This window comes from Pyxicephalus adspersus, chromosome 3, assembly GCF_032062135.1.
Source record: "Pyxicephalus adspersus chromosome 3, UCB_Pads_2.0, whole genome shotgun sequence".
Classification (NCBI taxonomy): domain Eukaryota; kingdom Metazoa; phylum Chordata; class Amphibia; order Anura; family Pyxicephalidae; genus Pyxicephalus; species Pyxicephalus adspersus.
The window spans coordinates 123,182,461-123,199,425 of record NC_092860.1 but is presented as its reverse complement, the minus strand read 5'-3'; the positions used below and the strand labels follow the sequence as shown (position 1 = coordinate 123,199,425).

Sequence of the window (16,965 nt, the reverse complement as noted above, 5' to 3'; positions counted from 1 at the left end):
ACTGGATCTCCCACGTTCACTCATGATCTTCTTCAGTCTTGGAGTGCTTTGATAATTCAGGCCTGGTGGCTTAGTAAGTGTTGAAGCCACAAAAACACAAGAAAGCCATACGTTAGACAGCACTATAATATAACTCACAGCTTTAAGGCACACACACATATTATTCAGGATTTTAGTTTATATCACAGCTGCAGCATGTATAAGTTCTTAGGCAAAGATAACAGCCTGAGAATGAGCTCATACAGTTTTATGCTAGAAATCACACCTTTAATGGCCTCAGGTTATTCACACAAGACCAGTCCCATGGTAGCAAGTGTTTCATGTCACTGCACACTGGATCTGATACAAGCTAATTTTACTGGAACATGGTGCTGTACTGACCTGATAGGTACCAAGGGATTCCACCAGCCAATTCTCAGAATTTAAGTTGTGCAAAATAATTACTTTACATCTTATTATTGTGAGCCTGTGCTTTTACTTAGTTATATTATTTCTTTACAAGAAATATCATAAAAAACCTGCTTTTCTTATATGTGATCCTCCGTTCTGGCCACCGTTTTCAGAAATATTCACCTTCCACTGTGTAAAAACTTGTTTGTTTTCCATTTAGCAATGAGCCTGTGTAATTAATCTCAGCACAGGTTCCCTTTATGCTAAAAACATGCACCTATCAATTTCTACATCTCATGCGGACTCTGTAGAGTCAAAATATAATTGTGATAGCTTAAAGAACAATGGTTGTATGCAAAACTGGATATAATATCTTTGCTGGTCTCAGCATAAAGGGGAATTACTGTATGTTGGATGTTCAGTAAAAACAAGGAAAGTAGATTTTTGCATAAAGAATAGTTCTAATTTATGAGATGCTGTTGTGCCCTGAATTTGATCTGTCTATCTTCTGTCTCAATATGGTAAAAGATAAATGGTTCCTATACACCTAGTACGCTGTATTCTGATTGGCTGCTATGAGTTACAGCACATCATCCATGTCCGCTTTATCAAATGAAATACACCTAGGGGTTGATCAACCTAAAAAGTAGCAAGTATTTACTTAAATAATGAATAATGTAAAACTATATTCATGTAGAATTTCCCAACATGATAAAGGAAACAAAATTGTTGCTTGCACTTGATGATTTAAAACTCTTTATGCTTTTAGTGAATCAATCTCATGAAGTCATTTTAAGAATATTTCCTTTCTTCCTAAATAGGTTTCATTTCTTTTCCTTTTATGTTTCTGTACAAAGCCTATTCCTTGTAAACAATTTAATTATAATTGTCAGATGTTTCTTTCTACATGTTATATTATCACATGAAATAAAACAAACTATTTCTTAGTAAAATAAATAATAGTACTCTGTAATCTTGGATTAATACATGGCAATAGTAAAGGACTCTGGAAGCAAATATGGAAAAACAAATAAAAAAATAACAGAATGGTAATAATATTACATTTTTGGAATGTCTGCAGCTGAACTCACTGCTTTGAAGAGTCTGCTGGACCCTTATTATTTGGGGCTCATTAGGATGGGTAGGAACTTTGGCTTGTATTTCCTCACTCAAATTATACTTGGTGTCTCCAAGCAGTAAATGTATTGTGGCAGCAAAGATAGATATAAGGGTTATATGTAGATATGCTAATGTGCTTTGTAAAATGCTGAGTAATATGTTGGCTCCATATAAATACAAGGTAATAATAAGAATACCCCATTAAAGTATGGTATTGGTCCAACACATGATTTTAGGCAAGCAGGTTTTGGTTTCAAATGAGCCAAAGCTACATTATTTCTTATCATTATAAATAAAACCTGCCAGAGTTTTAAGGATTTTTATTGTTGGATACCTTTGATACCAGTAAATTACAGTAGAATGTGTAAATTACCACTATTTCACTCAGTTTGCAAGGCTTAGTATTACACTTGCATGATCATACATCACAGGGCAACAACTGTGGATAGAAAACCTGAAAAGTAATTTTAGTACACCAAGAGCTGACAACTAAACAATCAAACTGTCTAGTGCGGAGTTCAGCACCAGACTTCAGATAAAAATATACAATAAACCCTGCAAAAGGACACCAAAATAACATGAGCATGGGTAGCTAAGTGATATATATAGGTGCTTAATAAATACTACTTAATAATGATATGATATATGGAGACTCTATGATCTTTCCATGAATAGATCAATTACATAAAATATAGGACTGCCACTGGTGACTTTGCTTTAAAAACACCAATTGTCTGGATGCGACTCACAGGCTCCAATGCATTTTAACTTTTCTAATCCATATACATGTTCTAAGTTAAAGAAAAATTGGTAATCCTTGCTTGGTTGTTTTAAATCAATGTTATCAGAAAGTACTGAAGCCAAGGCATCACCCAACCTACAGGCAATTTAGAAGATCACCATGCATCTCTCTAGATGAATTTCATTTAGAGTGTTTTGTCATTATGCTCTTTGTTCTTACCAGAAAATGTTTATAACATCATATTAAAGGCTTTGAGTCAACTCTGGAAACTTCATGGTCAACCAGAGCAATCAAGGATACCGCTTTGATAACACTGGGGAACAATTTTGAACAAGTTTTTTGTTGACTTCAATTTTTAAGCTTATTTACACTAAAATAGGTATGCTGATTCTGAAAGTGCAGTTAGTTTTTTTTTATCACGTCAGGTTTTTTCTCTACAGCTTATATTAATGCGATTACTGTAGTGTGACATTGTATAGGCTATTCATTTACACGCAAAATAAGTGTGTGCAGACAGTGTGGTCAGAGGTTGTGCGCTGCTCTACATAGTGAGAAATAGCAAAACATTTTTTTTCTACTTACTTCCTTTCTTTTAGGTCATGTCTGGCTCTGCTGTTTTTCTTCATAAAACTCTGCCTCTGCCTAAACAACCCTGATTCATTTTGTTATATCTGTGTCTGTTTCACCATTCCCAGTCAAGGGGCAAACATCAGCACATTTGTAGAGCAAGCCTATTTGGCATATTTCAAAGGTAAACTTTGTAATCAAGATAAGTCTTGGGCCCCTCATAAGGTGTGCAAACAGTGTGTCGAGTGTTTACGGATGTGGACAAAGGGAACACGTGATAAGATGCCATTTGGTATACCTATGGTTTGGCGATAGCCAGGAGATCATTTCAGTGACTGTTACTTTTGTATAGTGAAAACTTAAGGATATAACAAGAAAAATAAATGTAACATAGAGTATCCTAGTCTACCATTGGCTATACGCCCAGTGGCTCATTCAGATGAAATCCTAGCGCCAGGAACATGATTGGCCAATCTTGAAGAACGTGGGATTGTCCATTGATTTTCTCTTTGGGAGGAATATGCAGACATAAAGAGAGTCATCAAGTTGTTGCAATATCACCAACACAATTGGGTCATCTGTGTTGACCTTAAAATGGTATGCTTCCTTCTTGGTCAGCAACGCGGATACTCCAAGTATCCCTGTTATCTGTGCATGTGGGACAACAGAGCTCGTGAGAGGCATTGGGTGGAAAGGAATTAGCCTCCAAGATCTGCCCTAAAACCAGGTGATCCAAACATTCTACATGAGCCACTTGTTGATAGAAAGAATATTATATTCCCGCCTCTGCACATGAAACTGGGTCTGATGAAGCAGTTCATTAAAGCTTTGCCTACCTCATTTTGGAATTTGGCAGAGATCGAAAAGAATGCTTGGTTATCATTCAGAGCCATTGTCAAGGACTTTCTTGGAAACACACAAGCAAATAATTACACAGAAATTGTACTGGAAACTCTTGGAGAGCTACAAATTGCTTGGTCGCAATATGAGCATCTTTCCAACTTCCCGGAAAACCTTGGTGCAGTCAGTAATGAGCAAGATGAACTATTCCACCAAGATTTGAAGGTCATGGAAGGACGGTATCAGGGTAGATGGGATGTACATAAGATGGATGACTATTGTTGGAGCATCCGGCAGGATTGTCTTAACACTCCAGAAAAAGCCATAAGCCTAAATTTTTACCTTAACCGCTTACCCAAATAATTTTCAAATTTTTTACTGTAAAAAAAAATGTCAGAGTAACAATAAATCCCAATAAATGGAGGGTAACGGTATGGTAAAAACTGGATGTGATAGCAAAAAACTGGGGTCATTTCTGAATTCACCACCCAAATATCAGTAAAAAAACAAGTGCAAGATCTAACTCAACTAAAAATGTGTTCCCCAGTGTAATAATTTACTGAAAACTTTACATAAGAATAGCAGCATATATCAGATGGTTGTTAGCCCTGTGGGTCGTACCGGTGCCGCTGCTCCTAATTGTAGGCACGGGCGCCGGGTCCTATCTTTCAGGTAGAGTAACCCCACTACCTGTGTTCCATGCCTGAGTTTCCTTCCTGCTGGAGACTTGCTCTGGTATTTGAGCTGGTGTGGGTGTGTCTCTCCTAATCTATGAGGTAACACATACACGCCCTCTGTTTTCTACAGCCTATGGCTGAATCTCTGCAGGTATTTAAAGACACCTCCTACTACAGGAAGTTGCCTGAGCAATCTCATGGTCTTAGCTAGTCTAACTCCAAGTGCAAAGGTGCTTCTTCTGTTTGCCTTCCTGTGTACTGGACCTTGCTTATCGAACCCTTGGACTTTGCCTGTTTGCCGCCTGACCCTGACCTCGGATTTTGTGTATGGTCTTCTGCCTGATTGCCGCCTGACTTTGACCTCGGATCTTGTTCAAGGACTTTGTTTATTTACTACCCCTCTCGGCCACACAAGCCCCTCCGTGCTTGCACCGAGTACCTTGACTCCTGTGGTCAGCTGCCACTGACCTGGGGATTGTTCTGGAGTGGCACCTGGCAGCTACCCTGCGGCCCAAGCCTATCCTCATTATCAGAGGCTCTAGTGAAGACCTGGTAGCGGCTTAGTTACACCCCTCAGGAGCATACCCAATCAGTGGCACAGTGGGTCCACACCCGCGTGCATTACAATAGTGCTTACTCTTAGAAGCAAAATCAACAACTATTGTTACATGTTAAATTTGGTGAATAAGTACTGCATTAGGCTCCTTTTAGGCTGAAATCGTGCCTTTTAAGAAGCACATCACAATTCACTGAAGCCATGTGTGTAATGGTTCCCCAACTGCTCCCATTCTGCCTGCCTGTGGTCTGAAAAGGCCCTAACCTCTCGATCAGCCATTCTCTATGTTTTTAACATGGGGGGGTGACATTGAAATAATTTTCAGGTCTTCAGGGATCCCCTGCTATAATTACTATATCCACATATTGGAGTACATTAACATTGTGGTCAATAGGAAAAATGCCTCTTATGTTGCCGGCCAGTGGGAAGAATGTCAGCCTTACAGATAGCTACAAATATCATTGGTGTCAGTTAAATCTCTCTGAAAGATACAAATTGCTCCAGAAACCCCTAGCAAACTCTGGAGAAGCCCTGGGGTTTCTATGCACTGGTTGACAAACACTGCCTTATATTGTGGTCATAATGTTTAGAGCCAACCATAGGAAGCGAGTTTAGAGATGGAATTTTATTCTGAATCCACTAAAAAAACTTCTCTAGTTAAGATAATAGAAAAGATACCAATGACGCACATCACGCCTGTGACTGACCTTAGAGCTTCAGTCCTAATCAAACCTGGTGAATCAGATAGAAAGAGACAGACATTCTCAGGGCCAGATCCCAAGAGAACATGTGCCTAGTAGCTCTTCCACCTCATGCTGCTATCCTAAGTAACACAACACACTAAAATGCCATTGACAGTTTAAAAGGAAAACTTTACTGTATTTTTTAAGTACACATTTCTTTGGCTAATATTAGAACATCTACAAGAAAGTATATTTTTCACAAGCCTTTTACATTCTTTCTTGCTGTTCCCTATCTATAACTTTTTTTTAATACTCTGGCTACAATCCAAAATCATTCCTATAACTCCATACTCTGACCCTGAGAAAATAACTGTTTCCTGCTTAAAGTGATACATTGTTTTTTTCAGTATTTTGAAGTGATGGACATGTCACAACATGCAATACAATATAAAGCAACAATGTAGTTTTAAGGAAAGTTATACTTTGTATCATTATAAAAACAGCCCTCTAACTTCAGGAAAGTGACTAGATAACTGACATGAAGTCATCAGTCTGTTGCATTTCAGAGGAAGCATTAACTTAGTCTCTTTTCTTTCACAATAATCAGACTGCAATATTTTGCACTAAGTTACAAGGTGCAAGGCTATCACAAAGAGTTAATCTTTGTCAGACTGATAATTAAATCAAAAACTGAAGATTGCCATGTTTTTTGTAAAATTTAGAAATATAAAGTGTGTATAAGCAGTAACCTGGAAAATTACCTTTTGTATGGAATTTACCCTGGATAATGGCAGTGCACATCCTGGTATGTGAGGGTGCCCAGGCACTTCTGTGGATATAATCACTTAATTATATAATGCAGCAATGTATGATCCAAGAAACCACTACATCTGATCTCATCACTGCTTCTCACTGTCTTCTTGCTTAGGGCTCTCACAGGTGGAAGCAAAAGCCAAACCAAACCAAAAAATGGTATGTCAGTAATAGAGATCAACTGCAGGGACCAAAGTCAATGCTGGTCATTAGTCTACTGCCTTCCGTCTATCTTTTGTGGGCGTTCCATACAACAGTCAGGCACTACACCAGCAGAGATTTACATGATTTTATCAACTCATGCACCAGCATGTAATAGATAATCAAAACCTGTAACCTGCGTTGGATTGGTAATCTGGCATCTATCATTGGTAGTGAAGAGGACCCACCAGAATGCATAGTATTCTGGTGCAATAGTAATTATTTTTCCGGCAGCAGTGACCAGGGGCCCATCAGAGAGAACAAAATACCTTATGGAACATGAGTGGGGCCCACCAAAGGTTTATTTTCAGAGGGCCAATCTGACCCTGTATGTAAGTTATTTCACTGCAGTACATAGCATGCATGCAATTAAAGTGTATGCAAATCCAAGCACAAAAATACAATATATTGCAGCTTGCCAGAATTTAAAATATAAGGACTGCTTTAGGTTTTTTCAGACTTCTACTTTTTTTCATAATGTTCTTGATAGTAACACATAGTACCCTAGGACTACAGACACATCTCCTTCTCCTTAACATAGAGGATGTGTCTTTTAATCGACAATTGTTTTTGCAAGTATGAAACAGATAAAACATATTTAGTGGTTTCCGTAATAGACGATAAAAGGAGCAAATACCATATATTAGATATATATAGCAGGCTTCTCCTGTTCTCAATCAGATCAGGCCTGATCCAGAAAATTAAGCATAGGCCGTCGTTTCCCCACAAGGAGAGATAAGTGCGCAATACTCCTGTGATCAGGTAAATTCTACAGTGGAATTATCTGCACAGCGGAGGCTTGAAAAGAACACTTGCTAGGCTAATAACAAACAGAGTCCTTTACTGTCAGATGATTGATGAGATGCATTCAGAAGGACCTCTTTACAGTTAACACATGTTCACCAGTTGCAAACTATCAAAGCAGCAGCTATTAGCTTTGAATATAGTTCTTATTTCTATCACGTTTGTAGATGTATGTTGAAGTTTTTCAGCCGAAAGCTGTAAATGGTGTTTTATCTCTCATGTTCTGTTAGGTATCCAGCTGATTCTGCTGCCTGCACAGGCTCATATTGTTAAACATGAACTATGATGACAATTTTCATTTCTATATAAGGTATAGACTTTGTCCAACACAAAAGACTTGTCACAAGACTAAAATACGAAGGTGGCAGCGAATGTCCACAATAATTTCAGACTGCAATGTGTTTTCTGATCAGAGCTGCGGCACTTTGATCACAGCTTGTATTTGACAATTTATGTCTTAATCAAATCATTTGTAGCTACGAATTATGTTAAAGTGAAATGTGTTATACTCTGAGACGACAGGATCAAACTGCAGTATGTAAGTAACAATTTTAAGTAAACACTTTTATTACACTGCCAAAAGCAGTTATAAAGTGTATTTGTAAATATAATATACTGTATTGTAATCACTTCACCCTGTCTTATGTTTGGCTCCAATTGCTATAAATTCTGCAAATATTTTCTTAAAAATTGGCAGTACCTTCGTTTAAAAAGTAACTTTCTACAAGAATACTGCATTTAAAGTGAACCTTTCTTTTCCCCAAGTTTAGATGTACTTTCATAAATAATTTATTGATAGTTTCAAATACATTTCCGTCCCTAAAACATACATCCAAACAGAAGTTTAACATACATCCAAAAATAGGATAAACAAAAGTCAACCGCTATGTTCCTTTTACTCCTCCCTGGCAACTGACACATCCCTACTGACTAGAAGGGTACTAGGGTACTGGTACTACTCAGTGCCACCAGCTGTCAAATGTGCAGACGTTGGTTCTTTAAGGGCCAGCACTGTTGTGCGAGTGACAGAGCAAGGAGCCACGTGAGATCACTCAATCCCTAAGCAGGTGTGAACCTGCTCTTATGGTATGTATGTGATTTATGGACTGGTACACACGAATAATTGGGAATGCTGCAGTTACCACTTCCTAACTGCAGGTACTGCTCTGCAGACTAGCACTATCCAATAAATAAATGGTGCTAGCTGGGGGTGATCAAAAGCACCTAGAGTTTCATTCATCATTACCAAACTTAGTGTTTTTGATCGATTGACAAGAAATGTCTAGGAAATTCCTGGAGATCACCTGTATCCCTATGGTAGCATCCAATTGAAGAATGACACTTGTCTTGGATGACAGACTAGAGCAAGGGTTTTATGTTCGGGTTACGCTATTTATCGAGTTGTATTTATTTACACTATTTTTTGAGTTGTATATTAACTGGATTGTTCACTTTAGTTAGCATTTATTTTTACAAATGCTAGGAAATTGTTTCCGTAAAGTATATGTAAGTCTAAATACAAAATGTAAGCCTAATTATTAAAAAGATGTGCATGAATCCTACCATTAAGGTGTTAAAGTGTGTCCTTGTCTCCCAACATTTTCCTCTGCTAAAACCTATTACATGGCCTCCAGTGGAGATTGTAATCAACCATGCCTAAAATTACAAATTACACAGGGGTGTTGTGCTGTTGTCACTATGAGCAAACCATGCTCAACCTGAGCAATCCCATGGAGTCATCACTAAATGGTTTGTATGCTTAATAAGTATATAAGAGGCTACATGAGAATAGCAGGGATCATTTGTAAAAAAGGATGATAACAGCAGCATTTTATTTAAACAAAAGCAATTGTTTAGTATACATACAGTTTTAGCAAGCTACTTGTCATTCCCTCAGTGAACTAAATTAAAAGGCGCTCTGCAGCCCACCAGCCTTCTTTCTAATAACAAACACTCTCAATAAGCTTCTAAAAACCTTTAGAGATTTCTTGTCTTGCACTTTAGCCGAAATCTTAGCTGACTCTAGAAGGTTTCATGCATTTTTTATGATATAGCTTTGTTAGGTCATCTTTTCAGCAGGAAGATGGGACAAGAAATTTACAGCTTTCATTTTCAGATACAAAGTTTGCAATGCAGTTCAAAAACTGTAAAGGACAAGAAGATTCACTCAATATCAAAGAAAATGGCTGAGGAACAGAACACTGATGTATCATTCTTTAATGCAAAGGTGGACTAAGATAGTCTGACCTGGAAAGAAAAACACAATCAATGGCCCAGGGGGCAAATATCTCCTGACCTCCAGTGTAGTTCCCCCTGCTTTAAATAACATGGCTTTAAGTTTCCATTTATTCTTGTAATATTGTAATGTTGAATACAGGAAGAGAGGACAAAGCCTTAATGTGTGAAGCTGTTGGGTTTTGCAAAATGGACTGTACTGATCTGGTTGCTGATCGTGTTCCTATCTGTGTGTAGAGGGGGCCTGCATGTGGAGGCAATCTGCTTGGAAGAGCCAGGGCTTTGCTTCCTTATGTCAGAGCCTTGATCAAGAAGAGTGGGCAGAAAAGTGATGACATTAACAAATCTCACACTAGATCTCTTGGGAGAAGTAAGCAGTAGTTCTTTATATTCACCCTGCACATATCTGTATATGAAGCTGTAGGCACACTCATATACCAGGAAATATATTGTTGATTTTCAAAACAAAAATGATATCTGGGTACCTCTTAGAAACCTTTAACATTTTTAGATGTTCACTATAAAACTATAAATATTCACCTTTTGAGTTCAGGTCCACTAAAAGTGGGTTGTTTTGCTGCTTGCATGATTGACAGGTCTTTGACCTCATTATAGTTTGGGTAAAAATTTATGAATCATGAGGATCTTTGGCACTAAATTATTCTCTGTTTGCAGAACCATGCTGCGGTACAGTAGGTACAGATAACTGTCCTTTCATAGCAAAATAGAGGTAAGTGTTATAACCAACAGATGTGTCCTGAGCATCAGCAGCAGGTACAACTTAGCAGAAAGATATGTTTATCTTGGGTTGCGTTAGTGCTTGTGGAAAAAACAACAAAAATTGCAACTATGGTGGCCATTCTCTGATCTAAGAATTAACAATCAGTCAATGCATTCATACATATGGAAGCAAACAACCCATTTAAATACAGCTTGCCATACCTTTTGCATTTTTGGATACTTAGGTCTATACAAAAATCCTTATAGAGGAATGGAATCGACATTACATTACATTACAGTCACATTACAGTCACCCAACATCAATACACATCCACCTTGTCACATACATCTTTAGCAACCCTTAACCAGGATTTACGCTCTGCTGGGTTTTTGTGGATCCTGGTTTACAATGGCTTGATATAATGTATCTTTGTATAACTGTATTTCTATGGTCAGATAACAATCATCAGATTACGGTGAAATGGAGTACATGAAACCTTATAATTTTAATGAAACAATCTTAGAGCTACAATCTGGTCATGTTATGTAATCTCAGTAAACTACAACGATGACAGATTAAAATACAGATCCTTGGGTTTGCATTCATTATAGAAGCTTCTGCGCCACAGAGGAGAACATTTATACAAATTAAATTTAACACACCCCAGCTGCCCCTTACATTTTTATCAACTCAGAGTATTATTAATTTTTACAGGATATGGGTAGTGTTTCTTTATAAATTTGCTTAAATTAATATTTATGTTCAGAAAACAAATATCACTTTCCAAATATATTTACAAAGCTTTTTTTGTCAGGTAAAAGAGATATGACTCATCCTGTGGAGAAACATCAGGAGAAACATCGTCATCCTGTGTACCTAGTAAAGACACCCCATCCCTTGCTCTTAGCAGAGACGCCCCAATCCCTGGTGTGAATAATTGCAGGAACAGAGTTTAAAACACTAGTGTGGGACTTTCCTATTAGATATCCCATCAAATCCTGCACACACTGAAATATAGTAGAACTTAATAAACATTTAGCAAAATAAAAAAGGACATAAAAGTATCCATTATATTCAGATAGCTTTTAAAAATTGTCACCAAACAACATCAGTTTCCTTTTAATATACTAAAATATGGAGGCTGCAAATGCTATCCTCTCTATCTGAAAATGGTAATTTTTTGATTGTCATACCGATTCATTAAGTCTTCCTTAAGGCCTTCTCACACTATCTTGCTCTGGGTCTGGTGCTTAAAAGTAGTGAAGGCAAACAAGACCAGGAAACTGGAATTTTTAGGAGATTTGCAAAGGCAGCTGTCTTATTTTAGGATAGATGTATTGAATTATAGATCCACAATCATTTAATATGCAAGGTCTGCTACTCTGTTTGGCCCTAATGAAAAAACAGTTAAACCAATAGCAAGCAGACATAATAAATGTGATGACCAGTTCAAGATACACTGTGATTGGTTGTATTAGGAGTATTGCTTTCAAGAATAAGAGCTCTCCTCTCCATTGAATATGGCTGTAAAATTATTTTTTACTATACTGAATATGTAAGTATATAGGTAGGTAGGTAGATAAAGCAAATATATGGTCAGTATCATTAGGAAATGTGCCAAGGCTAAGAAATAATTACTCGATCAGACCATTTTCATTAGTAGAAGCACTGGAATGAGTTTCATCTTAAAGTGTATGTAGAGGCAAAACTTTTTTGAGGGGTTTTGGATAGAGTAAGGGAAGGTTATAATCCATCCTGGGTTATTGTTTGCACTTGGCGTATCATTGGAGCTATTTCCCTAAATTACCTGCCCCAGAACTACAACAGAAAGTTAAAGGACATATCCAGTATGATTGGAATCCTCTTCTTAGCCATTTCCCTTGATCTTTTTTTTTGTTGGTAACAATATATATAACTGTCCAACAACTGTTGGGTCCTTGTTGGGATGTAAGCATTGTACAGTATAGTCTTTCAACACCTTTCACTGTTTTCTTAGTTGTGCTTTTGTGTTGTCACCTAGCAATATTGCTTCTAATAAAGTCATTTTCCAACACATTATGCAGCCATAGATGTCACTAAAAAGATACCCCAGAAAATGTCACAAGGCCTGTAGATGTTCATCAGCACTGAATGTAAAATATTCTTGTAAAACTAGAAATTAAATCTAAAAATTGGCAATAATTTATGAAGCAAAGTGCCTAGCCAAACTAAATATAACTCGACTGGGGTTTACATCTTTTTTATTCTATATGACTGTAATGTATAGTTCTCTTTTACAGTGTGTTTGTAAATATCACTGCCATTTTTCTAGCTTAATTTGAATAGTTTCTGTGCTGATAATCTCCTGAAAATGTATACAAGATGATCTATTAATGGGATATTTAATGGCACTGGTTGTAAGATCTGTGATCTTTGTGACAGGACTGGCAATGTTTCAGCTGCTGTGCAATGAGAATATCCAGCACTGGTGTCTTACAAATGCACACATTAAACACTTACACACATGAAGATTTGTTTTAACGCCCTTTAAATCCATTGTACATATAGGATTCAAAGGGAAGTGTACCGGCCTCATATATGGTGACAATAATGTGGAGAGTTTTGCTATGTGTCGAATGATTAGTAGATCCTTATATGAGCATATGCAACCCCTATAGAATTGTTATTGCATGCTAGAATGGATAATAAACCAAAGGTTGCCTTAAAATAAAAATACTACTAGTTCTAGATTTATAAAAATTCACACAGGAAGCTTTGCTCAGTAAGAAGACACTAAATACCAAACCATACATGACAGATTAGCCAGCAGACAAAATCCTGCTCATTGATATTCCAGTTTGTAAGTTGCTAAACAATGCCCAGGCAAAAAGACTTCTGATGGTTTACCTTTATTATTTCACAAAATGTTCCTGCAGGAAAACAGAAAACCCTATGGCAAGCTTTGCCAGTCTTACTGAACACATATTGTGGAGTAAGAAGGGATCTACATATGTTTATTTATCTGTATCTTTATAAAAAAATATAATACTAAACAGCCAACCTCAGCCACTTTCGTTGTCTGCAAAAATATTATTTTATTGCTGTGTCTCCGAACATATTTATTTAAAAAAGGGATAGAAAATAAAATCAGTACATTGAGAAAAATGTGGCTAGAAATGTGGTTTTCTTGTCTCTTTTACAACTTTGCTGATTGTCACATAAAGAAAGTGGGAGATGTGTGTTATATATCAATGAAAGGTTGAAAAAAGAAAAAGCACTAAACTATGGTGCTAAGTCAAAAGCTTTTATTTGTGGTATAAAGTATCTGACTAATCATGGACGATGTCAAGAAAATGCAGTCCATTAGGTAAATAAATTTTGCCTACATGGAAAACGTCTTTAAAGTCAATGGAAGACAAACTATTTTCTGGATTTTTCCATTTTCGAAACCAATAGCCTTACTACCGTTAAAAAGAGACACGGAAAACTGGACATGGAGGACATGTGGCAATGCCCAAAAAACTGTGAAAAATTAATGTTTCATTAAGGCAAACAATAAACATACAAAAAGCCAATAAATAACATTATTAAGGGATGTCTCAAAGCTGTACACAAGATGTACAGAACCAATGCTATTTCTACGTACAGTCTCCAGACAACATATGCTGGAAGGGATATATATGGCTGTGGATTTTTTGCTTTCTTTTACAATTAGCTTGACTTACATATAGCAGCAGCAGCCCAATCTAATTTACTGCAGCTTAAAAAAAGGCTTTTTTTTGGTTACTTAATTATTTGAGAGTTTTGAGTATTCCCAGACACTTTTGTGTGTTCCAGTTCCTCCTGTTAAATTATACTGTAAAATAAATAAAACATTTATCAAGGAAAGTATAACCTCTCCTAATGGTCACAGCTGGGGTGCAGACATGGAAAAGCAAGCACAGAGCTCTCACTGGTGTCACCCATGAGAGATATAAAGAAATGCCAGGTGGTTTAGCTCTCCAGAACAGTCTTTCTTAAACCTTATAGCCAGAGGAACCCTTAAAATAAATACCAGGTGTTGGGGAACCCCTGCTATAATTTATCAATAGAGTTTGCGATGCTATTTGCCTAGATTTCCAGTAGAAAGAATATCCTTCATACATTAGTAGTCAGAATGCCCACCTTTAGACAGCTAAAAAGGTCCTTGGTTTCATGCAACTGGCTCTGCCAAGTGTTGTTGGTCCTGGAAATATGCAGACATCAAATTATGGGAGGTCACGCAGCCACAGCTCAAGGAACCCAAGGGATCCATAGAACACTGGTTGAGATTGGCTGCTCCAGAGGAATCAACTATAACTGCATTGCTAGTCTGGGGACTAAATTCACAGAAAGCAGTTTTTTATCTCTTTTTAACTCCAAGAAAAAAAACAAAAACAATATATTCTCAGTTGACCTTCTAACAGAGACAAAGAGCAATGCACAACACTTGGTAGCCCTCAGCAACCAATCACTCTTACAGATGAATAGATACTAAGGGCTATTGCACTCTGAATTCCCAATGCTTTCTGTACTGTCTAATAAATAAACCTGCGTTAGCTGCAAAGCAGATTACAAATTTAGTGATTCCGTTGGAATATCTTTCTCTTTTGCTGCCAACAGAGTATGCTTTTGTTAACATTATTACCTCTGTGGAAATAATTGGCACCCCAATCATTGCAATAGTCTATCTCTGCAAGGAAAAATGTATAACTCCTTGACTTGTTAGTTCAGTAATGACAGCAGCTTTTAAGTATATCTGGGTATGTGCAATATAGGAATAATTTATCAGGACACTTCAGAGCAGAATCAAGAAATGGGCACAACTTCAATGCTTGTCTCATGTATCTTTTAGCCAAGTGAAGGATTTCCCAATTCATCAGCAGAAAAAAAACACAGCTTATACTGATGTAGGCGGTTAGTAAAAAGTTTTTTTAGGAATTGTGATACTGCTAGAAATAACAATTTTCTGCACATTATGTTGGAGATTGATGAATGTATTTAAACAGGAAATAACTAAAAATCATTTTTGTCAATGGAGGTGATTTAATAAAAAGAAAAGGAGTTTGAATATTTATTACCTTGCAAGGGAATTTCCCTTAGTTTAATGAATGAAGTGAATCTTTTCTGGCTTCAGCCATCCAATCATGGGCAAGCGTAAGCCATATTTTTTTTTATATTTCCTTGTATGTCATTGGGTATTTATATAAGTGGATTTGAACATATTTACCAAGCTAAATTAAAATGTAATATGTAATTTTAAATGTGAAAAATTTACCAAGCTAAATTAAAATGTAATATGTAATTTTAAATGTGAAAAATTGCTTTTATATCTATATTGAGTAACCCTGACTTAATATTTAGTAGGTACTGTATGTAGTATCTCACCTTGCAACTCTCCAGCGCAAACCATTTCTCTTGGTTCACAATCCGGTTATAAATTATAGATGCCTTCAAGCTAGAAAAATTCAACCATGCATCAAGTGGTTGGGCAATGGACAGCTTTTTTTAAAAATTTCAGAATCCAAAGGGAAATGCAGCTCTTGGCGCTTGAGGTTGTCACAACAATTTACTTGATTAGCCTTTACTGTTTAGCTGAGAATTTCATAAATGCTGTATCTGCATTGTAAATTTTACATGTCGCTCCTGGCTGATCATTTCTTAATGGACTTCAACATCTGGCTCATTACTAACTCAGAAAAAAAACCCAAGCATATAAACTCTGAAGACAGTTCTTGATTTAATTATAACCATTACAAAAATGAAGTAGAGGAGTATGTTTGACACTAAAGAAAACTCTCTTTTTCTTGTGAAATTGGGAACTGTAACATATTTTTAAAGTTTGCAATGTCCCAGTACAGTACAGACTGATAATATTGGTGGACATACATTCTTCATTTTATGGAAGGTAAATCAGTCACTGATCTGACAAATTCTGGAAGAACCCTAGGGTTGTACATTGGACTGTCCTAGATGATACTCGGTTGGTAAGAGTGTCTATAGAAAAGTACATTGCCATCTTCATGAGGCAAGGTAAGAATCTTCTTTTTTTTTTAAATGGTATATTCATTGTTTAGTTGACATGCACTTTTTGACTGACAGGAAAACTCTCTCTGCATACTTCATATTAATGGCAGTGGTTTAGGATTGGGTTGCCCAACAAGCTCATATAGGTGCAATGGCCAGTGTCCAAATTTTGCCATTTTATTTGCATTATAAAGCAGTTAATCTGACATTCACCTAAGCATTCTCTGGTGGAGAATCAATTACTGACATTGAAACACATGGACCTGGAAAATTCCCTACCAGGCATTTTATTGAATGTTTGCAGTGCGACCACTAAAGCTGCATACACACGTGCAATTATTGTCGTTGAAAAGAATCTTTCACGATCCTTTCCAACGACAAAGGACTACAGGATGCATGAAGGAGTGCTCTACATACAGTGCCGTTCTGCTCCATGGAGAGGGGAGGGGGAGAACGACGAAGCGGCACCCCGCTGCACGGTCTACCCCTTCGATTCCATTAGGATCTTTCATCGTCTCTGGATCCGCCAGGACAGACGTTAGGACGACAAGCGATGTGCACACGCCAGTTTCTCATCCAATATCGTCCCTGAG

At 37.1% G+C, this 16,965-nt stretch overlaps 1 protein-coding gene across 4 annotated transcripts in view; it reads right to left on the bottom strand.

Moving 5' to 3' along the window:
- Positions 1–16,965, bottom strand: part of LNX1 (ligand of numb-protein X 1) — a 118,472-nt gene that overhangs the window by 60,283 nt on the left and 41,224 nt on the right. The window lies entirely within an intron of this gene.